The sequence below is a fragment of the Trachypithecus francoisi genome, unplaced genomic scaffold (genome assembly GCF_009764315.1).
Source record: "Trachypithecus francoisi isolate TF-2019V2 unplaced genomic scaffold, Tfra_2.0 Lachesis_group1, whole genome shotgun sequence".
Lineage (NCBI taxonomy): Eukaryota > Metazoa > Chordata > Mammalia > Primates > Cercopithecidae > Trachypithecus > Trachypithecus francoisi.
In genome coordinates, this window is record NW_022681454.1 from 5,738,661 (window position 1) to 5,765,658 (window position 26,998).

The window sequence follows — 26,998 nt, forward strand, 5'->3', positions numbered from 1 at the left end:
CAAAGTTTGAATCTGGGGCTGTTTGCTCAGCCTGCCGTAGAGGCAACTGGAGAGGTGGCTTCCAGTCTCAATCCTGCCCTAACCTAACCATGGGTGGCCTCAGGACGCTTTTTTTTTTTTTTTTTTTGGGACGGACTCTCACTCTGTTGCTCAGGCTGGAGTGCAGTGGCACCATCTCAATTCACTGCAAGCTCAGCCTCCCGGGTTCATGCCATTCTGCCACCTCAGCCTCCCAAGTAGCTGGGACTACAGGTGCCCTCCACCATGCCCAGCTAATTTTTTGTATTTTTAGTAGAGACGGGGTTTCACCATGTTAGCCAGGATGGTCTCGATCTCCTGACCTTGTGATCCACCCGCCTCGGCCTCCCAAAGTGCTGGGATTACAGGCGTGAGCCACCGCGCCCGGCCAGGACGCTTTCTTTCTCAACTGGAGAACATTACCCATTCTCTGATCTGCTCACCTAAAAGTCATACAGGTAAAAAGAAGTGACTTGTCCAACACCGAAGTGCTGAGGTTCCCACCATCTGTCTCCCACTGCCTCCACGTCCTGCAGTAGTTCTTGGGCAATTATTTTATTCACATTGTCCTGATCTTTTGCCCTGTTTAATTCCTCCATACTCTCCTTTTAAAAGTGATGCTCATTCAACATCACTTCCTCCAGGAAGTCTGCCCTGACCATCCATATCCTGACCAGGTTCACCCTTCTCCGCACCACCACCACTTCCTGCAACCTCCTGCAGGTCCCATCTCTCTATGTTGTCACTGTCTGTTTGCACGTCTGTCTCTCCCGCTGGACCATGAGCTGCTCCAGGGCACAGCCTGGGAGTTATGCCCCTTCATAACCACACAGAATAGCCTTCATAGATGCTTATGGAACTGAGTTCAGCATGGGGGTCTCTGGCTGCCACCTGCAAGTTCGGCCCCATCATAGGCTCTGGGAACAGGTAGGAACAGACCATCTCTTAAGTCCAGGGGGACTGGAGGAGACTGAAATCTAGCTAAGCAGATTATCATTAGTTCATAGCCCAACCTCCAGTTCAAAGATCTGACTATCATGACTTTGCAAAGCAAGTCCCCACCCTAAAATCTGCCCCCAGACAGACACAGGAGTCACGCTCTACTGCCAAACACCAGCCCTAAAATCACAACAAGAACCATTGATTGAGCGAATCCTGTGTGCTGGCCTTCAAGCCAGCTCTTGACACCAGTGACCTCCTTGGGTCTTGTGTGACAGGCATCAGCACCACCATTTCACAGATGAAGAGACTGAGGTTCCAAGAGGGACTGACTCAGGGCCCCATTGCTCTCAAGCGACAGAGCTGGGGTTGGATCCCACGCCTGCCTGACTCCAAATCTAGGGGTTCTCACCAGGGTCTGGCCCACCAAGAAGGCAGTCGGATGAGTAGGGGGATTGGGCAGCCACAGGGAGCCAGGCATCGTCCCTGATCCCAGAACTCATGTCCCAGAGCCAATGTCTTCCCTGTGGAAGCTCTTGGTCACTCACTCACAAAGGAGTGAGCTGTTCTTTCTTTTACCCTTGACATTTTTCTTTATGTTGAGATTAGTTTAATTGCAAGAGGCAGCATCACAAGCTGAGCTCACAGCACAGCACAAAGGCACAGAGGTGTAACGGCACAATAAATTTAGGAAACCATAAATAATTTAGGGAGGGGTTTGCTGTGCAGTGGGCAGGGAGTGGCACAGTGGGCGTGAGGCTGGCGAGATGGGCTGGGAGGGTTCTGAGGGCTTCAAGCCTTATTCTAAAGGCAGTGGGGAGCCACAGCGGGTTCTTGAGGCAGGGAGAGGCTCACCCCCAGTGGCCTTCAGAAAGGGTCTCTGGTGGCTGCTCACCTGGCACATTGGTGGGTGACTCTGTGCCCTCGCAGCCTCCATCACCACCTCATTCCTCTTCTCTCCAAGAAGTGTCACCTCCTAGGCCAATGCCAGGAGTAGCTGCCTGCAATCCACCCCAACCCTGCAACATTCTGGGAAGCCAAACCCAAACTCGCTCTTTTCCCTTGGGTTTCCAGGCATTTTTATCCTCAGGTAGATTTTGCCTCAACCCTACTCATGTAATGATGATCATATAGAAAAGCGCCAGGAAAGAAAGCTCAGGCCAGGCCATGAGAGGGCATTTGCTCCCATTACAGAAAACAAACAAGACTCCAGAAAGCCAGGGAGGCCATGCCAGCTACAATTCCAAGACTCCCCACATGAATCACATACCTTTGCACTTTTTAAATGCTTTAATCCAAAGGCCCTCAGGCCCTTTGAAAATCTTGAATTGGATTCAGGGAACATTGGCTGCATACTTTCGCTCTAAGCCACGCACCAAGCTGGGCACTGGGTGATTCCAGAATCATCGCACATTGAGGAAAAACCTGCAAGGCTGCCTGCGTGCCTCACTCAGAGGGGCAATGGAGACAGTTCAAGGGATGGACTTTTGACCCATGTGGGCTGGCTTCCACCAAGCCTCAGAGGCAGGTGAAGCTGCCCAGGTCAGCAGGAGGAGATGTCACCTCTTCCAGGCCTGAAGGAACAAAGGGAGGGGCCTGTTCATGGAAAATAGGGTAATCTGTTGCCATAGGAGGGGCCGCGGGAAGGAGCTGCAGGCCAAGAAGGAGAAGTGCAAGCCAGGAGTGAAGCCTTCCTTGCAGCCCTCCACAGGGACCAGCCTTGCCGTCACCACAACCTGGGGTTTCTGGCTTCCAAAACTGCAGGAAAATAAATTCCTGTTGTTCAAGACCCGGTGGGGCTTTGTGTGGCAGCCGCAGGAAACTGACACGAAGGAACCTGTCAGGAGCAGCGTCGTCAGCAAGGGTGAGCTGGAACAGAAGCCAGGTCCTTCTCCCTTCAGGACCTGCATCCAGGCGGGGTCACCAACTGTGCTGCTGCCCCAGCCGAGGAGTGCAGCGATATCCAAGCTGAGCCAGCAATGCCTGAATGCTACAGGGTAATAGACGGCTGTGCAGGACGCTATGAAGTGGCTGCTGCCACCACAGCCCATGTTGAGGGACTGATGGACTCCCAGCCAGACCAGGCAAGTCTCGTTCCCACTGCTCCATAAAAGGCCCTTATTAAGAACTTTGCTTAATGCCCCGCGAGACACAGTCTGTGCCACCCCTTATGTCACTGAGGGCTGCTGAGACAGCAGCCTCCAATTCCCCAGATCAGAACTCCAGGGCATGGGGTAAGCCTGAGCCAGGACCCACCAGTGAGGGTCCCTTCTACTCCCTCATGGCCTTTCCCTCAGGAGCAAAGCTTCTTTTCGGAGCTTCGCAGACCAAAAGAGCTGGTCGAGAGAATGACCCAGGGCATTTGGGTTTGGGGCCTGGGTGCCGTTGTCCACCCTGATTTAAATCAAAGTACCCGGCCTGAGACTTGAATACAAGACATTTTATGTATCCTGAAGTCACTGTAGCAAAGTCCCACAGCCTTGGTGGCTTCAACATCAGAAACGTCTTCTCTCACAGCTCTGGAGGCCAGAAGTCCGAGATCCAGGTGTGGGCAGGGCTGATTCCATCCGAGGCAATGAGAGGACTCTGTCCCAGGCCTCTCACCTGGCTTCAGGTGCTTTGGGGGCTGCCCTTGGAGCTCCTTGGCTTGTGGAAGCCTCACCCCACCTCTGCCTTCACCTGCACACGGCATTCTCCGTGTGTGCCTCCGTGTGCAAGGTCTGCCTTTTTATAAGGACGCCAGGCATACTGGATTAAGCCTGCCCTAATGACTTTCACTTGATCGTCTGTAAAGACTGTGTCTCCAGATAAGGTCACATGCTGAGGTCCTGGGTGTTAGGACTTTAACACGTGAATCTGCGGGTGAGGAGACTACATCTGAACCCACAACACAATATAATACACACACAAAAATGCACATGAGACAGACATGCCCGGCTTCCCAATGACCGTGAAGCATTGGCCCATGCAGCCGGGACCACCACCCAGGTCCAGAAACAGCCTCCCCCGCCCCAGAGCCCCGGATGCGCCTCCTGCTCCTCAGCCCCAGAGGGGACCGGCCCCTGGCTCTGATGCTGTGACTGCCTTGCTGTGCCTTGTAGTTTTACACCCCAGTGTGCACCTGAGCCCAGAGCTCAGCTGGGCCTGTCACCATGGAGGTTCTCACTCAACATCGCACCTGGGAGGTAGGGTCCCACCACACTGCACAGCTCAGTTGACATCCATTTGCCCTTTATGAGCACAGACTGTGCTACAGGGGGCAGATGTGGGGGGTCTCCTGCTGGAGCTACTACAGGCGGGGCAGCCAGGGCCTCCAGAGCCGGCCTTGCAAGCCTGTGTCTCTGCCCAAGAAGGAGGAGGGCATCCGGCGAGACGGCTGGATCACAGAGGCCAAGGTTTGCACTCGGGACGTTCCTGCAGAAGGGCACATTGGTTTCCAGCGGGCAGTAGCCGCAGAAGGCAAGTTTCAGATGGAGAAAGCAAAGTTAAAACTCTCTTCTCAAGGGCATGCTTTCAGTGTTAGAGGGAAGGCTGGCTGTTTCTGGATGCCATCTCTGAGGCACCCATTAGTCAAACTTCGCTGGAGTCACCTCCCCACGGCCTTCACATCTGCCTCACCTGGAGTCACCTCCTCACAGCCCTCAGGTCACCCTCACCTGGAGTCACTTTCTCACAGCCCTCAGGTCACCCTCATCTGGAGTCACCTCTCACAGCCCTCAGGTCACCCTCACCTGGGGTCATCTCACAGCCCGCAGGTCACCCTCACCTGGGGTCATCTCCTTACAGCCCCTCACAGCCCTCATGTCACCCTCACCTGGAGTCACTTTCTCACAGCCCTCATGTCACCTTCACCCAGAGTCACCTCCTCACAGCCCTCACGTCACCCTCACCTGGAGTCACTTTCTCACAGCCCTCAGATTACCCTCATCTGGAGTCACCTCCTCACAGCCCTCATGTCACCTTCACCCGGAGTCACCTCCTCACAGCCCTCATGTCACCCTCACCTGGAGTCACCTCCTCACAGCCCTCATGTCACCTTCACCCGGAGTCACCTCCTCACAGCCCTCACGTCACCCTCACCTGGAGTCACCTCCTCACAGTCCTTGTGTCACCCTCACCTGGAGTCACCGCCTCACAGTCCTCAGGTCACCCTCACCTGGAGTCACCTCCTCACAGCCCTAATCAGCTGTTGTCCAAGGTCCCCACCTCACAGGTGCGAAGTGAGGACATTCGGTGACTTTCCCATCAAGTCACACAGCAGGTCCGAGATTGGAGCTCAGACCTATTCAACTCCAAACCACATTCAAATATGAAAGAAATGCACAGAAGGCCAACAGACAGTGAGAAGCTTTCCAATCCAACCCTCTTGTCCCAGGAGAAAACCAGGAAGGAAATACTGGACAGCAGCCCAGGAAGGAAACATGCTCCAAGCAGGTAAAGCTTTGCCTCCTTCCTCCTCACCCAGAAGCCCTCGCACTCTTGGCCCCTGGGCCGTAGGGAATCGATGCTCCTCTTCTGTTGTATTTAATTGGCACACAGTAGTTGTACATTTGTATGGGGTATGGAGGGATGTTTTGCTACACAGATACAATATGTGATGATCCAATCAGGGGATATATCATATCCAGCACCTCATATGTTTATCCATTTCTTTGTGGTGAGTTCATAACCCTCTTTCCGTTATTTTGAAATATGATTACAATATTGCCATCTAGAGTCACCCTACCGTGCTGCGGAACACCAGAACTTGGCCGGATGTGGTGGCTCACACCTGAATCCCAACACTTTGAGAGGCCAAGGCAGGCAGATGGCTTGAGCCCAGGAGTTCCAGACCAGCCTGGGTAACATGGCAAAATCCCATCTCTACAAAAATGCAACAATTAGCTAAGCATGGTGGTGTGCACTTGTAGTCCCAGCTACTCAGGAGGCTGAGGTGGACTGCACTCCAGCCTGGGCGACAGAGCAAGACCCTGTCCCCAACAAAAAGGAAAAGATAAAAGGAACACCAGAACGTATTCCTCCTAACTGGAATTTTGTACCCATTAACAAATCTCTTCCCATCATCCTCTCCCCTACCTCTAGTGACCACTTTTCTGCTACTTCAGCTTGTTTTTTGTTTTGTTTTGCTTGTTTTTGTTTTTCGAGACAGAGTCTCACTCTGTTGCCCAGGCTGGAGTGCAGTGGCATGATCTTGGCTCACTGCAACCTCTGCCTCCTGGGTTCAAGCAATTCTCCTGCCTCAGCCTCCTGAGTAGCTGGGATTACAGGCACGTGCCACCACACCCGGCTAATTTTTGTATTTTTAATAGAGATGAGATTTCGCCCTGTTGGTCAGGCTGGTCTCGAACTCCTGACCTTGTGATCCACCCGCCTCGGCCTCTGAAAGTGCTGGGATTACAGGTGTGAGCCACCACACCCAGCCTTCCACTTGTTTAGCTCCCACATATGAGTGGCGTCATGCAGCACTTGTCTTTCTGTGCCTGACTTATTTCACTTCACACGTCCTCCAGCACATAATGTCCTTCATCTGTTACCAAAAGTGATGAGATTTGATTCTTTTTCATGGCTAATATTCCATTGTGTATTAGACCACAAGTCCTCTGTCCATTCGTCTGTTGATGGGCACTTGGGTTAGTTGCATATCTTGGCTGTTGTTCAGAATGCTGCCATGGGCATGGAAGTGCAGACCTGTCTTCAACATACTGATTTCATTGTCTTGGGAGAAACAGCCAGTAGTGGAATTGCTAGATCATGTGATAGTTCTACTTTTAATTTTTTTTTTTTTTTTTTTTTTTGAGACGGAGTCTCACTCTGTCGCCCAGGCTGGAGTGCAGTGGCCGGATCTCAGCTCACTGCAAGCTCCGCCTCCTGGGTTTATGCCATTCTCCTGCCTCAGCCTCATGAGTAGCTGGCACTATAGGCACCCGCCACCACGCCCGGCTAATTTTTTTTGTATTTTTTTTAGTAGAGATGGGGTTTCACCATGTTAGCCGGGATGGTCTTGATCTCCTGACCTCGTGATCCACCTGTCTTGGCCTCCCAAAGTGCTGGGATTACAGGCTTGAGCCACTGCGCCCGGCTCTACTTTTAATTTTTTAAAGAACCTCCATACTCCTTTCTATAATTTACCTTCTCACCAACAGAGTACGAGCGTTCCCTCTCACCCACATCCATGCCAGCCTTTATGTTTTGTCTTTTTTATCTTAGCCGGTCTAACTGGGATTCAGCGGTATCTCATTCTGCTTTTTATTTGCTTTTCCCCGATGGTTAGTGATGTCAAGCACTTTTCCACGTACTTTTGGTCATGTGTAGGTTTTCTTTTGAGAGGTTCCTATTCTCCTTCACTCATTTTTTTATCAAATTATTTGTTTTTCTTGCAATTGAGTTGTCGGATACCTTATGTATTTGGGGTTTTTGTTTTTGTTTTTGTTTTGAGACAGTCTCGCTCTGTGGCCCAGGCTGGAGTGCAGTGCGCCTCCTCGGCTCACTGAAACCTCTGCCTCCCGGGTTCAACCAATTCTCCTGCCTCAGCCTCCCGAGTAGCTGGGATTATAGGCACTCATCACCACGCCCAGCTTATTTTTGTATTTTCAGTAGAGACAGGGTTTCCCCATGTTGACCAGGTTGGTCTTGAACTCCCGACCTCAAGTGATCCACCCACTTTGGCCTCCAAAAGTGCTGGGATTACAGGCATGAGCCACAACGCCCAGCCGTCACCTTATGTATTTTGGATGTTAACCTTTTATCAGATGTACAGTTTGCAAGTATTCTCTCTCATTCTGTAGGTTATCCCATCACTCTGTTGATTGTTTCCTCTGCTGTGCAGCTTTTTAGTTTGATGTCACCCTGCTTGTCTATTTTTGCTTTTGTAGCCTGTGCTTTCCAGTTCTTATCCAAAAAAAACCCTTGCCCAGACCAATGTCATGAAGCATTTCCCCTGTTTTCTTCTAGTAGTTTCTTCTAGTTGTAGTTTCAAGTCTTACATTTAAGTCTTTAATCCGTTGTGAGCTGATTTTTGTGTACGGTGAGCGATCGGGGTGTCGTTTTGTGTTTCTGCATGTGGATATCCAGTTTTCCCGGCAGGGAATCCGTGTTCTGACTCCAGCACACTGCCTCAGGTGTGGGAAACCCTCAGGGCCACTTCAGTGTGTTTTGTGTGCCATGAGTTGTAGATGAGGCCCCTAAGGAGCCCGGTCATGCAGCCGCAGCAGGCACACTAACACGGGAACAGTGGTGTGAGTTACTTCTGGTCTACACAGCAAGTGGACCACACCTCTCTGTTCTCGAAACCTTTGAGGATCTATTCTCACCAGAGACAGCTCAGAGAATTTATTCTTAGGCAGAATGTGGGCTTTGCCCACCTGGTTTCCTGATCATCTCTCCTGCAATCATTCTTACAACTATTCTCAGAGACAAAACCGTGCTGATGTTTAATCCAAAACAGAGTCCTCCGGGGAAGAACTTTCAGCACCAGCCATTAGTACCCTGGTAAAACCATGAACACAAACTAAGCACTTCCCCCTCCTCTCAACTGGGGCCTCCCCTTACGAGGCTGTGGTGGCCGTCAACCCAGAATCAGTGCTGTGCAGGTCACAAAGCCCATCCACGATCGTGTGGATGCTCGGGGCTGTCACAGGGGAGAGGACAGCAGGAATTTCTGTGGGCTCCATGCTCCCAGTGAGAAAAAGGAGTGTCAGGGAGGCCAAGCCTTCCCTGGGCACGGAGCTAAAAACAGGCCTGAGCTGGGGCCCTCGGCTCACCCTTCTTCCTCCACTCCCCGAGAGGCCTCAGCATGGCACCAAGGATATCCTTCCTTCCCAGTCTTCACAGACGGTCAGCATGGTGGGATGGAAATGCTAATGAAGCAGTGAGGTTAAAAATAATAACTGGCCAGCCAGCCGCAGTGGCTCATGCCTGTAATCCCAGCACTTTGGGAGGCCAACGTAGCCAATCGCTCGAGCTCAGGAGTTTGCGACCTGCCTGGCCAAGAAACGTGGCGAAACCCTGTCTCTACTAAAAATACAAAAGTTAGCCAGGCCTAGCGGCACACGCCTGTAGACCCAGCTACTTGGGAAGCTGAGGCAAGAGGATCGCTTGAGCCTGGGAGTCAGAAGTTGCAGTGAACCAAGATTACACCACTGCACTCCTGCCTGGGCGACAAAGCCAGATCCTATCTCAAAATAATAATAACTGCCTGTTGTGGGTTGAACTGTGTACCCCCAAAATCCATATGCTAAAGTGCTAACCCCTGGTACTGCAGCATGGAACCTTATTTGGAAATAGAATCGTGGCAGATGTAATGAGTTAAGGTGAGGTCACCCTGGAGGAGGGTGGCCCCTAATCCAACAGGACAGGTGCCCTGATAAACAGGGGATAGCTGGACACAGATACACACACAGGGAGAGCGCCGTGTGAAGAGCGACGCAGGGGTCAGGGAGACAGAAGCCACAGAGCGCCAGGGATTGCCAGCAACCACGAACAGCCAGGAGAGAAGCCGGGAAAAGGCTCTCTCCCTAACCACACTCCAGCCAGGCCCTCCAAAGCCTCTTCTCAAGCAGCCTTCAACCTTGGCCAACAAAAATATAACCTCCCACATGGTTTCTGACAGCTCAAGGCCACATTCCTAGGATGGCGCCAGCTCCCTGAAAGTGCCTGCCTGAGAAACTCAAAGCTACCAGAAGAATCTGCTGTTGGCTCCTGCCATGCCCAGAGACACAGCCCCATCCCCCAGCCCGTTGGGAGGGCAGGAGCCTGACTTCAATGGGCACCAGCTTGCAGACTCAGGCGGGTTTCACAGGGACTGATCCCCTTCTGCTTTCTGTAACGTTTCACTCTCTGGCTCTACTGAGCTCTGCTCACCCTCTCCCATCCCGTCATTCTCCCTTTAAAACACCCAGGTGGCTGGGTGTGGTAGCTCAGGCCTGTAATCCCAGCACTTTGGAAGGCCGAGGTGGGAGGGTCGCTTGAGCCCAGGAGTTTGAGACCAGCCTGGATAACACAGTGAGACCCCATCTCTACAAAAATACAAAAAAAAAAAAAAAAAAAAATTATAGCTGGGACTGGTGGCAAAGCTCATGGCCCCACTGCTGGGGCTCACTGCATCCTTGACCTCCCAGGCTCAGGCGATCCTCCTACCTCAGCCTCCCGAGTAGCTGGTAGCACAGGCGCTTTGCTGGGGCAGGGCTAACCCATGCACCAAGCACCGCCCTGGGCTGGCCTTTCCACGCCTCATTTACTGCCCCCACCACGCAGACCAGTGACAAATCCACTGCTGAGCACAGCTTCCCCTCCTCTGAGCCGCCTCCTCATCTCCCTGCTCACACCCCTCCTCCCACATTGGACTCTTTAACTCCACAAAGACTCAGTTCAGCTGCCACCTCCTCCAGGAATTCCACCCTGATTCCTGAGTCTTGATTCTCTGTCCTGAGTGCAGACAGAGGTCGCTGAGCCCCCGCCCTCTAGAACAGCTGGCCTGGGCATTGCCACCAGGTGGGAGACTGGCACCCACTGAATGGCTCTGGGCACTTCTCATTTGCAAGTCTGTCTCCCCCACTAGCCTGGGAGTCCCCTGAGAGCAGGGGCCACGTCTTATGCATCCCTCACTCATGGTGCCCATTACAGGGCTTGGTGCAAAGTAGGCCTTCAGGGATTGAAGAATGAATGAATGAACAAAGGCAGGAGGTGACTCGTCCAGGGTCATACACATAGTTAACAGCCCCAGTACTTCTGACTGCAAGGGCACATCACCACCCTGGCAGCAGCCACTCTAGAGATATGTGCCAGTTCCCTGGGAACAGGCGTCCTGGATTCTCTACATCCAGCCTTGCGCCAGCCTGCAACACTGTCATCTTTCAGCAGGAGCAGCTATGGAGTGGTGAGGCTGGCAGTGATCCACCTGTGCTGACTAGAAAGCAAGCTCTGGCTCCAGCCAGCCTCCCTCTGGGGCAGCACCCCTAGCCCCTGAGATGCAGCAGCCCCAAGGCAGGTCTAGCAGGGCCACTCTGCCCTGGGCTTCTCTGCAGCCTCTGACTCCAGGGCCTGGATTGGCCTCAGAACTGACATTGACTCTTCCAGATCTTCAAATTGGGCTTTTCTTTTTCTATTTAAAAACAAAACACTTAATGTAAAAGGAATGCATGCTTGTTAGAAAAGAACCCTGACAATATAGAGGTATATAAAGAAACGTGTAAAGTAAAAACTTAAAGCGCCCCCACTCCCCAGTCCAGCCACTGTGAACCTGTGAGTGTTGATCCTCCCAGACATTTAACCCCCCCATGCACACACAGACACAATGATTTATTTTACAACCTCTCGGTTAAACATTCACACTCTGCCTTCTAATTCCAGTGAAGTCTTACGTACTTTGTCTAGGAGAAGATTCTAAACCATGGAACCCAGCACATGGCGCTCATCAGGATATGGTTAAATTAATGTTCTGCAGTGCACGGAACCCAGAAATGGCAGCCAGGTGTGTTGGCTCACACCTGTAAACTTTGGGAGGCCAAGGCGGGAAGATCACTTGAGGCCAGGAGTTCAAGACCAGCCTAGGCAACACAGCAAGACCTCATCTCTACCAAAAAAGAAAAAAAACTTAATTAGTCAGGTGTAGTAGTGTACCCATAGTCCCAGCTACTCTGAAGGCTGAGGCGGGAGGATGAATCGAGCACGGTAGTTCAAGGCTGCAGTGAGCTACGATTGCACCACTGTACTTCCAGCCTGGGAGACAGAGCAAGACCCTGTCTCTGAAAAAGAAAAATAAACAGCATTAGACTCATAGAGAAAAACACGTAATCCTACAGCACTGACACTGCCGTTCCAAAAAAGGAGCGTCGGAGCGTCCGCCGCAAAGAGTCCTCTTTCCTTGTTTCACTGAGCAGGTATTTCTCGAGTGCCGAGGACATGTCAAGCATGGTCATAACCACAGGGAATGAGGCCGTGAATACAGCAGAAACTGAGCAGTGTGGGGAGAGGGACAATCAATGGAGAATCAATAAAACCCTAAGCATGTCAGACCCCAGGTTCTAAGCCGAAAAGCGGGTAAGGAAGGTGGTGAAGGGCAGGGTGGGAGTAGGGTGAAGGCGGCTGGGTCTCTAATTCCCTGGCCTGTCTCCTCCCTCTCTCTCAGTTGACACCCACCTGCGTTGTCCTGCACTTGCACTCTTGGATAAAACATCACACCCACTGACTGCCGAAGGGCCAGCCAGGAGCTGGAGAAACTACCCCGGCCTGTGGGTGAATGTGCTCCCTGCAGGTGAAACTTGACCAGTGAGAAACAGGAGATGACAGAGCTGGACAGAGGAATCCCCCACCGTGTGCTGTCACCTGTGGACGCCTCCCAAATGTGATCCCTGCCTGCAAACACCTGCAGGATTCCTGCGTGCTGCAGACCCGGCGGCCGAGTGCTTTGGGGATGGCCATCACAGTTCATTATAGAACTGGGAACATGTGGGTCCCCTCCTCGTCATCCTCACCACCCGGGGCTTGCACCCCCCAAATGAAGCATTAACACCCCAATCCCAGCCTCAGAATCTACTTTCTGGAGGAGCTCAAACAAGAAGGCATTATACACATTCCAAGAAGGCAGCAACCCCATGAAGAAAGGGCGTTTGGCAAAGACCTCAAAGAGTGGAGAGAAGCAGCCATGTGGCTATTTGGAGAAAGAGTGTTCTAGGCAGATGTCTTAGTCTCTTCAGGCTGTTACAACAAAATACCATGAAGTGGGCAGCTTATAAACAAGATACACTTATTCTTGACAATGCTGGAGGCTGGGAAGTGTAAGATCAGGGTGCCAGCATGGTCTCGTTCTTATGAGGACCCCTCTCCCAGGCTGCGGACTGCTGACTTCTCACTGTGTCCCCCGCGTCGTGGTGTGAACCCAGAACATCTGAGACAGGTCTCAGTTAATTTAGAAAGTTTATTTTGCCAAGGTTGAGACACACCCATGACACAACTTCAGGAGGTCCTGACGACATGCACCCAAGGGGTTCGGGCACAGCGTGGTTTTATACATTTTAGGGAGACAGGAGACATCAATCAATATATGTAAGAAGTACATTGGTTCGGTCAGGAAAGGTGGGACAGCTTGAAGTAAAGACAGGAAGACTTCAAGCTGGGAGGGGCTTCCAGGTCACAGGTAGATGAGACACAAAGGGTTGGGTTCTTTTGAGCTTGTTATTAGCCTTTCCAAAGGAGGCAATCAGATATGCATCTATCTCAGTGAGCAGAGGAATCACTTTGAGTAGATGGGAGGCAGGTGTGCCCTAAGCACTTTCCAGCTTGACTTTTCTTAGTGATTTGAGGGGCCCAAGATATTTTCCGTTCACAGTGGAAAGGGTCAATGCATCCCCTCAGGCTGCTTTTATAAGGATGCTGATCCCATCAGTGAGAGCTCCGTCCTCACGACCTCCTCCCTCCAAAGGCCCCGCTCCTAAAACCATCACCTTGGCCCTAGGATTTCAACACCTGAATTTGGGGAAGACACAAACTTTCAACCACTGCAGCAGAGGAGGCAGCAGGTACAAAGGCCCCGAGATGGGAACATTGCTTGGTTCGTAAGAACAGCAAGGAGGCCACCGTGGCTGGAGCAAGTGAGCAAGGAGGAGGGGAATACGAGAGGCTATCAGAGAGGAGGCTGGAGAGGGAGCCATGTAGGGCCTTGGAAACCATCATGGACTTGGGCTTTTGGTCTGAGTGCAGTGGGAAGCCATTTCCAGGCAGATTCTAGGCAGATGTCCTTGTCCATACCCCAAATTTTGAGGTCTTCAGCAGTGGAATGATGTGGTCTGACTTAAGTTTTAAAAAGATCACTCTGGCTGCTGACTTGAAAACAGACTAGAGGACAGTGATGGTGGAGGCGGCCAGGGAGGAGGGCTGTCTCAGTAATCCAGCTATCAGAGGGTAGGGGCTTAAATCAGGGTGGAATTAACAAGAAAAGAGAGACTAGAAGAGGGTATATTTGGATGGCCCCCTGTGCTGACATTCTGACCGTGTGGCATGGGAGGAAGACACCATTCCAGGATGACTCCAAGGCTTTTGCTCCGAGCACGTGGTCTGATGTCACCTCTGTCTGCTGGTGGCCTGGGGCACTGGCTATCCAGGATGGCCAGGAGGGCCTGATGAAGTTGTAACTTCACCAATTAAGATGATTTGCCACAGTGCAGTATCTGCAAGGATCTGTCCACTTCTGACTCACTCTCCCCGGTGTGGTCCAGCCCCTCAGGGTTCCAGCTCATGGCACGTTTCCCAAGACAGTTTCCCAGGAAGAGTCCTTGCATTGGCTTCCCGTGGCTGCTCTAACAAACTACTGCACACTTGGCAGCTTAAAGCAACACATATTCACTTGCCTATAGTTCTGGAAGCTAGAAATTCAACATCCCTTTCACTGGGCCAAAGCCAAGGAGTGGGCAGGGCTGCACTTCCTTGGGAGGCCCCAGGGGGAATCTGTGTCCTTGCCTTTCCCAGCTTCCAGAGACGGCCACATTCCTTGGCCCATGGCCCTCCCTCCACCTTCAAAGCCAGCAGCACTGCATCCTCCTGCGGTGGTCACCTGACTTCCCCCGGAGGGTGCAGTCCCCCTCTGCCCCTCTCACAAGGAGCCTGTGACCACATACGGAGCTCACACAGCTAATCAGGACGTTCTTCCATCTCAAGACCCCTCATCACAGCTGCAAAGTCCCTCCTGCCTTGCGAGCTAACAGTCTAGTTTCCAAAGACCAGGACCTGATATCGTTAGGGTCCAGTCTACCACAGCCCTGGACTCCCGTCCCTTAGCCATACAATGCTGTCAAAGCCCCCCACCAGTGTCTCCAAGAGCGTGCTGTAGAATCACAGTACCCCAAATGCTGCCCTGACTCCCCCTGAGCCTCTCTCCTCCCTGGATCCTGCCCCACCATTTCCTGTCTCATTACTTCTCCAGCACCCCCACACAGAAGTCCCCGTTGTTATCGCTGTTGCATTCTCTAGCTGTCCTTGGAGGCAGGGTCAGTCCCACTCCGACAGGAAACAGAAGTGCATCTTACTCTTTCTGTGCTGAAGTGGTCGCGGGCGGAAGTCAGGTCACGAGTGAGAGCCTCCCAGGACTGACCATTAGGTTTTCTATGTGCCAGCATTGACAGTAGACTCCTGTTAGTCCCCATGTTTTTAATTTAAAAATCAACAACTCATCGTAATTACAGCCACTTTAGGGCTGATAATCATTACCCCATTTGGTAATATTTAGAGCCATTATTTATTAATTACAAAAATACGTGACAGGTTCCGGGCAGGCCCTTTCCCAGTTATTCTCTCTTTTAACTCTTACACTAAGCCTGTGGTGTCAGGACCATCATCATCACCCTGAAATGGAGAAACTGAGGCTCGACGAGCTTGGGTAGGCCGCCAGGGCGGCACAGCCAGTAAGTGGCAGAGCAACGGTTTGGAGTGTTTCTGACCCTGCAGCCTTCACCTGCGTGACACTGTGCCTAAGAACTCGAACTCAGGAGAAATTGAGCAGGGTCACACAGCACGTGCGCTGCAGAGCCCGGGCTCCTCAAGTCACATCCTGCCCCCTCCCCAGTAGTTCTTCCCCTTTCAAATGCTTTCTCCAGCACAAGCAAGTCAGCAGTCTTGGAACTCAGAAACAAGGTCAGTTCAAGCCACCTTAGAGGAAGAATTTTTCTTCCTATGAGTCTTCAGAAAACTTGGCTCACACAATACAACCCCGGCCTCCCTGAGCAAGAGGGAATTCTCCCGGAAACGCACTCAGACTCCACCCGCACCATCAGCTCTCCTGGGTCTCTGCCTGTGGCCCGCACTGCAGATCTCAGACCTGCAGGCTCCATACTCATGTGAGCCAATGCCTTGTAATAAATCTGTTTCTACATATCTACACATCCTACTGGTTGTGTTTCTCTAAGAACCCTGACTAACACAATTGTGCTGTGACTGGACAGGAGAACATCCTTGCTCCTGAGGTGCAGGCTGCAGTATTTGGGGATTAAACATCATGATGTCCGCAACTCACTTTCAAATGGCTCAGCAAACCAAACAGTGTGTGTGTGTGTGTGTGTGTGTGTGCACGCGCGCACATGTGTGGGTGTGTGTGCATGTGTATGTATTATAGATACTATTCCATGTGTATATGCCCATAGAATATAGAATATATACACACACATATACATATATGTGTGCATGTACATCCTATGTATATGTGTGTATATATTCTGCATTTTTTTTCTATGTATGTATGTACTAGAGACAGCGGGAACAACCACGGTTAAATGCTAAAGTTGCTAGACCGAGGGAAAAGCATACAGATTAACATGATTCTATGTTGTCAAACTTTCTCTAGATTTTCAATGTTCCAAAATAAAAATACAGGGCGGGGGCTGTCTGACCCCTTTCCCTGGCTCAAGTCAAGACTCAGAGCCTGCTCTGGGAACAGCTGGGTGTTGGAAGGGATCCGACAAGCTGCCCCTACTTTCCTGCCCTGATTCTGAACCAGCTGAGACACAGAACAAAGGAGCCAGCAGATGGGAACAAGAAGTCACCTTGAAGATGGGCCACACTGGGGCCGGAAGGAATGGGGATTAAGAGTCATACCCAGTCTAGACTGAAGCAGCCTGCCCCTGAACAATTTGCTTCTGCACACTCGGCTCCGCTTCCTACAACACTGGACCAGGTAGAGCAGACAGGAGAGCAGATCCAAAGATCCCCCTACCCTACGCCCTGGACCTTTGGTATCCAGAAACGTGGAGCCAAGAGAGTCAGCCAACTTGCAGGTAACCGCCCCATCCCTGGGGAGGAGTCAGGGGCAGAGCAAGGAGTGGGCAGCCCCGAGGAGAAGCCCAGCTCAAGGAAGCCAAGGTGCACCCCTGAGGCCCTGCGGCTCTGCCCACCTCGCGTCTGACTTTGCCCACCTTCTACTCTGTGCTCTGCTCCCTCCTGAGCCTCTTAGGGACCCCAGACCTACCATGGCCTCAGCTGAGATTCTCGTCCTTCCAGTCTCTGTTGCTGTCACTGGCTCTCTGGGGCCTGTGTGCCATTTTACACAGGGGTGGGTCCCTCCCCCAGCCCCTGGGGTCACTGCTGGTGGCATCTTTGCCTGCTGCCCAACTGCCTTGGAAAGGGAACCTGAGAGGTGACTCAAGCCCAGCCACCTTCCGTGATGGAGACAGGGACACAGAAAACTCACCATCATTGGCACAGCAGACTCCTGCTGCGACCCCTGCTAAAATAAGCATGAAGGCCAAGCTAGATCCCAGATAGAGCTGGATACGGGTGTAAGGTGAGCGTGAACAGACCTGGGCATGAGATGAGCACGCAGGACGGATCAGCACTGCTGCTGCACCAGGGGCTCCTTACCCTCCAGCCTCGCCATCCACACCTCCCTCTAGTATGTGGCTTCGACTTCCGCTTAACAGGAGAAGCTCCGTCTAGCACCTATGGTGTGGCTGGACCCCAATCATCATCCCCCAATGTAGGGACACAGAGAAGGCTGCTCACTGCTGAAGCCGCCAGAACCGGAGTGAAGCAGCCAAGGCAGCTACCCTGAGACCTGCTCACCCCTGGTCGTACGTACCAGAGAAAACTACACACTGGATGGGGAGGGGACTGGGTGAGGACCCTGTAACTCTGCAGCGTTATTCAGGGTGGCAGGAGTTGGAGATAGCCTGGGATCCTTTCCTGGCATGCAAGGTGGGTTAGACCACAGGGTGCCCTGCAGTCTCTGGAGGCAGCAGAGATGTCCCTGAAGTTAACAGGGATGGAGCTTTAAAACCCAAAGCCAGTGAAAGCAAGTAACTGGGAGCTGTACAGTACAATGCCACTGACGTGGATATAACTTACATGCCTATGCAGGTGTTTACCAAGAGCCACATGTACATATCGGGTACAGCAGCACCATGCCTGATAGCTCCAAACCAGAAACAACCAGTACCCATCCTCTGTAGAACAAATAGTTTGGGGAAGGAGGAGCAAGGGGGGTCTTTACAGATGCTGGTGAAGTTCTGTTTTTCCAACTGGGTGCTGATCTCACAGCCTAGTACATTTCGTGAAAATCCTTCTAGCTGTGCACATGACCTGTGCACTTTTCTATGTGTATTCTCTATATGTATGTTATTCTTCAATTAAAAGTTCACTCAAAATACATGCACATTATTAGAGATCAATATACACTTTACAACTGGGCGCAGTGGCTCATGCTTGTAATCCCAGCACTTTGGGAGGCCGCAGCAGGAGGATCACTTGAGTCCAGGAGGTTGAGGCTGCAGTGAACTGAGATTGCACTACTGCACTCCAGCCTGGGTGACAGAACAAGACTCTGTCCCAAAAATACACGCATATAGATTTATACACACGCACACCGTACATAAGCAAAAATGCACATTAAACAACCTGAAGAAAAGTGAATGAAGCGAGGGGTAAAATAAAGGTGAACACCCAGGTACACATGATGCACGAGAGGCCCGTGGGAAGTGTATGCCGTGAACCGAGGTGGACGACAGACTCAACAGTTGGCCACTGATGACAGAACAGGGGAATCAAGGGGGTGAGGTGAAAGGGACACAACAGGGCAGAAGCAGCCCCGGGACCACAGTGGCCAGACTGGGCTACAAAAAGAGCCAGTGCCTTCCCTTGTCGGATAGGTGGGAATTTAAAAGGTTGCCAGCATTCAGCACCACAAAAGTGTGGGAAAATGGGGACTTCTGTGCCTTGTGCAATGGGACTCTAATTGGAATGGCCCTTTGTGGTCATTTCGACAATCCCTACGGAAGCTTTAAATATGTGACTTCGTTGACCCAGAAATTCTGCTTCTAGAAAAATACTTGGTTGAAGACTTACAGGCACACACAAGCATGATGTCCCCCGATGGTGAGGCGGCAATGTGTGTGCTAGCCAGAAAACTGTAAAACATGAAAGTATCTCTCCATATCGGACCTGTGAAGTGGAGGGTCGATCCGATGGAGACAGACCCCACAGCCACTAAAGAATGAGGCGGCTTTGTGCAAACTTACACTCTAAAAGCCATTGACAGAGTGAGCAGGGGAGCCAGGTGCCAAACAACAAGTCCCACACTCTCCTGTCTCTGGAATGTAGAATTAGGATTTAATACCTGCACGCACATCTCAAGGACTCCACCAAACTGTGACGAGTGGTCACTGCTGGAGTGGAGTTAGGTGGCCAGGGGTTTTCTTTTTATACCCATCTAATGTTTACATTCTTTATGGAAGGCACACACCATTTCTGCAATTTTTTAATGAAATCTGGGTATAAAAGACCTTCCATATGGTTTACATCTGCTGGGACAGAGTTAGTCTAAAGCTATATTTCAATTCCCTATCATGAGATGCAACAGGGTAAAACCCTTCCTGACCGACAGTTCTGTTTGCACATTGAGAAAGTTTGCAAGCTGGGAGCAGGAAGGTCAGTTCCTAGTCCCGGAGGTATGAACCGGGCCCTGGGTCTCAGGTTTGCTAGCAGATTGCAGTTCGAGGAGCCGGACAAGATCATTTTCAACTTCCCCTCCAGAATCTTGTTCTAGCAGTCATCCCCTCTCCCGGACACCTCCTCAGCTCAGCCCCTGCACCCGGCCCTCATAACCTGCAGCCCAGCCCCAGAAAGACTGTGGTTTCCTCACCTGCTGGAGGGCCGTGACCTCCGAGTGCAGTGAAGGCTGAGCGAGACCCAGGACCCAGTGTTGCTGCTGAGCTGGGACGACACGGCTTCTTGGTTTCCTGCTGTAACCTTTGCCCTCACAGTTCCCTTTGGGGTGAAGAACACACCTCGGCCCTAGCCGCTGCTCCTTCCCTCCTAGACGGCTTCTTGTCACCCTTCAGAACTGAGCTGAGACGCCATGGGGCTGGGGGTGGAAGCCTGTCACCCCCAGACCATCCCTCCGGCTCTCAGTCATCTGTCTTGTCATTAGCAAGTTACTTGTCAGTTACGCCCACAGGTCTGGGGGCCACTGAGGTTTGCAAGGGTGTCAACTCATCTCTTTTTTTATCCTTCAACTTTTAAGTTCAAGGCACATGTGCAGAATACACAGGTTTGTTACATAGGTCAACGTGTGCCATGGTGGTTTGCTGCACAGATCACCCCATCACCCAGGTAGCTCAGATATGGTTATGGGAGGAAGGGAGGGAATTGCCTGACTGCCACGACCACTTCTTTCCCACTTCTCTCGGGGCCTCCACTGGTTAGTTCCTGTTTGCCCTGTGGATACCCCACCTTTCTGACCTTCGAGGACCCCACCCCCACCTCCTCTGCCCTCTGGCTTCCAGGTGGGCTCAGCAAATGGGAGACTGGAGGCAGGAAGGTAGGACAGACGATTTGCTCCCCACAACTTTCCCCACTTCCGGCCCTGGCACTGGGATCTGCAGCCACTGTGCTCCTCTTCTGCCCACAGCCTCACTGCTCGGGTCACAGCCTCCCATCCTCGGCCTCCTCAGACCAGCACCTCCCCTACCTGGTGGGGCCCCTCAGCCTCACCATGCCTCCACGGTCTTTCATTAGTCCCTTTTCCATCGAGCCCCTCTGGAGGGGGTCCCTAATCCCCGGAAACTGTGATTGTGACCTTATCTGGAAATAGGGTCTTTGCAGATATAACTCAGGTTCTCTGGATGAGATAGTCCTAGCTGAGGTAGACCCTAAACCCACAATGACTGGTGCTCTTCTCAGAAAGAGGAGACGGGAGAGAGACAGAGACACAGGGAGAGGCCATGCGAAGATGGAGGCAGAGGCTGGAGTGCAGCAGCCGCAAGCCAAGCAGTGTGGAGGATGGCCCACAGCCACCAGAAGGCGGGCAAGAATCAGACCCGCCCTCAGTCCCGGGCAGGGCCAGCCCTACCTACACCTGGACTTTGGACTCCTGGTTTCCAGAACTATGAGAACTGTCGTTTGAGGGCAGCCAGTTTATGGTGACTTGGTTCTCCCACCTTAGGAGACAGAAGCTCCCCTTCGTGGGCTGCCTGCTCCCCTCTGGGGCCCGGGCGACCGTAGGGCTAGGGGAGCAAGGTTGACAGCTGATGGCCTTCCCTGCCCTGGGTCCCCCATCCCGGGAGAAACCCAGCATCGTTCAGCAGCCACCTTGTTTTCCCCGAGCTGCTCCACTGGAGCGTGGATGGCAGACGCCCACCCAGTGGAACCCATCTCTAAGAACAAAGCCGCGGCATAAGGGGGAGAAGCCAGGGGACCTGCAAATCTGCCCCGATGAACGTCCGCACTTCACATGGCATGTCACGAGACCACATCCTCCGTCACAGCCCTGCTGGAGCCACCTTGGAGAGAGGCTGTCGGAAGCCCGTGGCGCAGGCCAGGGGCAAGTCCCACCCACCCTTGTTTCTGAAGGGGCTATCCTGTGGTGCGTTAGCCCTGCCCTGCTGGCTTCCAAGCAGCTTCTCCTCGCAGCTCTCAGAAACATCAGTGTGGCCACAGCTTAGGGCGGATCCCCCAGGCCTCGTGCCAAGACATAAATCTTGGCGACCCCAGTTTTCCCACTGGCCTTTAGCTGCTCAGAACTGCACGACGCTGCTTCTGGACACACACGTTTGGCAAAAGCAAACGTTCACCAGGGCTCTTCCTCGTCAGGAGGATACATGGCAGAAGCGTCCTCGGTTCAGCCAGTGTGGTGCACTTGTCTTCTCCTCTCCATGGGTCTGCTCCTGAGCCCCACTGTCCTCTGTGTTTAGCTAATCCCAAGGCTTTACGGGGTTCATCTTTTGTCTTCCTTTGCTCAAGGGCAGTAGTCCCTGCCAAAGACAGGCTCTTCCAACAGACAGCCTCCTCCTTCCCCAAGGTTTACCCCAGTAAGAATCCCAGCCCTAACCTGGCTGGGCACCTGCCCAGGGCACACCGGGGCCTCTGTGGTGAAGCTGAATTTTCATGCTCAGTTCAGCTCAGCTGGACACCCCAAGCAGACCAGAGCATGAGCAGGCAGCAGGGCCGGGAGGCATTTACTCTCACGCCCCTTAACAAATGTGCGCTCCCAATGGGTACTGGCCTTCCCTAGCAAGACTTCACCTGACTGGTTTACATGAAGCCCGGGGACCCCAGTGAGCGCAGAGAGCCAGGCCCATGTGAAACAGCAGCAGGGGAAGGTGGCTTGAGGCCCCTGGACACAGACACCAAGCTCCCCCAGTGCCAACCAGGACCTTCCCCACAGATGTCGGATGTGTTCCTGTGAGGCTCCGACCCACCCAGAAAAGCCACCTCCCGTGCCAAGTCAGGAAACGTAACCTAATCGTGTGTCCTAATCTCTTTCCATAAGGACGCCAGTCCTATTGGATCAGGCTCCACCCTAAAAACCTCATTCTGCCTTAATGACCTCTTTATTTTTTTATTTTTTATTTTCTTTGAGACAAAGTCTCACTCTGTTACCCAGGCTGGAACACAGTGGTGTCATCTTGGCTCACTACAACCTCCACCTCCCAGGTTCAAGCCATTCTCCTGCCTCAGCCTCCAGAGTAGCTGGGATTACAGGTACGCACCACCACACCGGGCTAATTTTTGTATTTATAGTGGAGACAGGGTTTCACCATGTTGGCCAGGCTGGTCTCAAACTCCTGACCTCAAGTAATCCTCCCGCCTCGGCCTCCCAAAGTGCTGGGATCACAGGCGTGAGCCGCCACGCCCGGCCTGGACTTAATGACCTCTTTAAAGGCTCTGTCTCCAAATGCAGTCTCATTCTGAGGTCCTGGGAGTTAGGGCTTCAGTATCGGAATCTGTGGGGGACACAAGTCAGTCCACAGCACTGAGCATCTCCATTCACTCAGCAGAGTGAGAACCCTTCTGGTATTTCTAGGGGGTTCCTTTGACGGAAGCTGTGAAGCTCAGAACATTCTTCCAGTGGCAGAGTCCGTCCAGGTCCGTTGTTTCCTTCTCCCCTCCCCTTTCCAGGCTGAGACGAGTAGCACCTCCCAGCCCTCCTTGCGTCTGGGTAGGGCCGTGGGCCTGGGTCTACCCCCCACACAGTGTGGGGAGAGGTGAGGTGCACCACTCTGGGACCCAGCCAGAGCATCCCAGGGATCACTGCCGCTCCCCGGTCCACCTCCATTCCCCACGGTGTAAGGGAGGGCGCCCTGGTCCGGGGCCACTGCTTGGAGAGAGTTGCCAGGAGGGCCAGTGCCAGGAGCTCCGATGCCGGGCTCCTCGGTGCCAGGCCCTGAGCTCTCGGGTTATTTGTTACCGCAGCACATCCTTGTGTCCCTCACATTCCCATGGGCCAGACAATCGCGCGTCACCCCACGGCAATGCCAGCAGCAGCCATTTACCAACTCACACCATCCTCTCTCGGGCTCCACACAAACATCTCCTGGGCACCGGCATGCCAGGCTCTGCAGCTGAGTCCCGGGGTGAGAGTCAAACGGACTCGTGACACAGGGGAGACAGGGAAGCCCAGGAGGGACACCGACCAGAAACTTGGGACGAGGGAAGCCCCAAGTGTCCTGGTTAAACAGGCAGATGCTGGCTTCAGACAGGCCTGGTTTCAAATCTCAGCTCCACCTTGTGATAGCTATGAGACCTAGGCCATTCCCTTAAACCTTCTGAGCTTCAGTTTTCCCACATGTGAAATGGGGCCCAAAGTCACAGCAATCCTACAGGGTGGTGTTGTGGGTTGAGACAATGAATGGCCAGGGCTTACTTAGCTCCACTCCCAGCCCAGTGGAAGAGAGCAATGAACACGGACAATCATTGTCACTATTGCAATTGTTTTGCCATAAGCTGAAACCTGAAACCTGAACCAGGAAAAGCAGTGTCCTGTGCTCAGGCACAGAGGCAAGAGGGAGGGCAGCAACACACCCAGATCGCAGGAGCCAAAGAGTTGGAGCCGGGGTGCCTGGGTGAGCGTGGCCAAGACAGCCCTGCAGAGTCAGGCTACAGACCTGGGCCCTCCGGTCCTGCAGAGCTGCAGGGTCAGGCTTGCCTATGATGGACTCACTCCCACTAAAGTGTGAAGGGCACACAGAGGCCAGCGACGAAGGAGGCGGCTCTGGAGATCCAAGTAGGGGATTGGGGGCCCCAGGCCTGGGCAGGGACAAGGGAGGATGCCACAGAGGTGAGAGCTCTTGAGAAGGGAGAAACAAGAACTGGCACCTGTTGCAGCAGGCAGGATGAGGCCGAGGGTGGGGTGGAAGTGTCCACGCCATCTTTCGCCATCCACAGCCATCTGGAGGCTCAACTTTCACCCTGTAGAGCTCTCGGGCCACCAATGCACGAGGCCACTGAACGCCAAGGAGACGTGGGAGTTGGGTGTTGAGAGGCAGATCCCTGCACCCACTGAGCTTCCAGACCCTCTAGCAGTCTGAACTCACAGGATGGTTCTCATCTGTGTGCACAAGTGAAGACAATCAATCTCTATTTGGGGGCGGGAAAGGGGGGGATAAGCGTTGTTACCCACGGGAGACATAGAACGATGGCTCCGAGACACAAACATGATGAATAGCCGGGGGTGTGATTGATGAGGGGAGATTCAAGAAACCGAAGCTGGATAGCCAGAGGGGGAAACTGTGTCAGAACAGAGGTGCGCGGAGGGGAGGAACACTGGCTCCGTGAAATTCCACTGCGGGGTGATCCATCGGGTGACACCGGGAGAAAAGCTAACAAATGAACAAGCAGTCTGTAAGAAATGACTTTTTAATGTCTAGAAGGGATTGCCTGCCAGGTAGCAGAGAAATGCCCCATGAGAAGCAGAGACAGGCAGCCCCAGGCCCAGGATGGCAATTAACACGGGGCCTGCCCATGGGTGGGAAGCCAGGCCCTTGGTGCCCAGAACTGGCATGCACAGTGTGGGATGCAGGACTCTGCCGCTGACAGAGGGGCTGATGGTCCTGTGACCTGGCCCTCAACTGTGCCTGTAGTAGTCAGGGCTCCCCAGATGAACGGAACAGAACCAGAACGCAGAGTAGAGGGGCTGGTTATTTTTAAGAAAATCTGCAGGGCAAGCTGGAGACCCAGAGAAGAGCTGATGAAGCAGATGTCACAGCTTGAGTCCTAAGGCTGCCCACGGACAGAATGCCTTCCCCCTTGAGGTGGTCAGGCTTTTCCTCTTAAAGTCATCAACAGATTGATCAACAGATTGTATGAGGCCCACCCACATTGTGGAGGGTCCTCAACATTACTCAAAGCCCAGTGATTTAAATATTACTCTTGTCTTAAAAAATTACCTCCATAGCAATATCCAGACAGGTGTATGACTACATGTCTGGGTAGCGTGCCCCCGCCAAGCTGACACATTCCATTAACCATCCAGGGCCCCCGTTGGGGCATATTTGTCCTTAGGGGCTCCTGTGTGCCCTGCCCGGTGGGAGGATGTGGTTGCAGAGGACACAGTACCACCCTCAGGAGCCCACAGTGAGATGTGCAGGAGAATAAATAGCCCCTCTCCTCTCGGCCCACACTCCTGTCCAGCCGACAGCCCGACGCAGGGTTCACAGTCTCCTAGCTCAGAGTATGGGCTTTGTTACAATTAGGCCAGGATGAAAGAAGGGGCTCCTTGTTGCTCTACCCCAGAATGAAACTCACTCAGCAGGGCTGAACAACCACGGGCCCCCTCCATTCACCCCAGCAGCTGAGGGCAGTCCAAAGCTCACCCTCTTTCTCTCTGCCTCTCTCCAGGCAGATCCTGGAGAACCTTAATAACAGATACCTACTCTATGCCAGGCACCATTCTAAGTCCAGTAAGTAACAATTCACAGAACCCTCTCAAGAGTGCAATGCCCATTTCATAGATAAGTAAACCAAGGTGGGGAGGTGAGGTAAGTTGCCCAAGGTCGCAGCCAGGATTTGGACCCAGATGGTCAGGCACTCGCCCCCAACCCTGCAGACTGCCTTTCAGCAGGAAAGCAGGGAAGGGGCTGAGCATGCCATCCTCCCCGCCAGACTCACTATCTGGGAGTCCCTCCTGCTTCCCCAGGGAGGTGGAAAAGGGCTGGGGAGAGAGGCAAGGCGGGGCGGGCGCTGGATGTCAGTCCACCACAGGGTTGCCAGATACAACCGGGATGCCCAGCTAAACTTGAGTTTTAGATAAGCAACAAATAATTTTTCAGTATATCCCAAAAGTTGCATGAGACATACACTGAAAAACTGTTAATTGTAAATCTGAAATTTAGGTTGAGCTGGGAGCCCTGTGTTTCTGAGTGCCGAATCTGACCCTGCTTCGCCAGGATTCCCTCCACGTGGACATGGTGGGTACATGGGCTCATGTTCCTGCTGACAGCCATCAGTGTCCATTAGAAGGGAGCCCCAGGGCTGTGGGAGCCTGAGGGGACATCCTTGCAGGGAGTAGATCTCAGGGGTGTTACCCTCATCCATCATTCCCCCATGCTGGGCCCCCACTCAGCGCCAGGCTCAGGCTTGGGTGCTGGGACACAAACAGGCTTGTGAGGCACACACGGAATCACAAAGTCGATGACAAGGGCAGGCCCGTGGACTTCGTGGAGGAGGCGGCTTAGCTGCCCAGGGGCAGCAGAGGAGTGACACCAGGCTGGAGACTTGAGAGACCCTGGCACGTCTGCATGGGCATGGCTGGGCATCCGCTTCCTCACTTGTGAACTTGGAGTGATAACCCCTCTTCATAGTGGAGCGAGGCACATCACTGCTCTTGGGGAGCTCAGGGCTGGCTCCATCCTAGGCATCCATGCTGTGGAATCACAGGGCATGAACAGATGCCTCCTCAGGCAATCGCCAAGGTCATGGGGGATGATGGGAGGCCGGGAAGGCCTGAAACTTCCCTCTGGGACCAGGGACTGTGTTGGGGCTGAGGGGAGCCAGGTGGGACAGGCAGGGAAGACAGCAAGGTCTCCCAGGGAGGCCAGTGCTCAGAGAGCAGCAAGGACAGGAGCAGGAGGGCTGAGAACTTACAGGTGAGAAGCCATCAGGATGGGGTGGGCACTGGGGAAGTGGAGAAACCCGGGTCAAGCAGACCCAGCCACCAGTAGGGAGCGAAGGCAGGTGTGGCCAGCCCTGGTTAGCCCAGGAGAATCTGGGCTCTGAGCCGGCGGCAGGTGGCCTCAAAGCTCCCACTCCTACTTGGGGGTTGGACCTCCACTCTGCCACTTACTAGCTG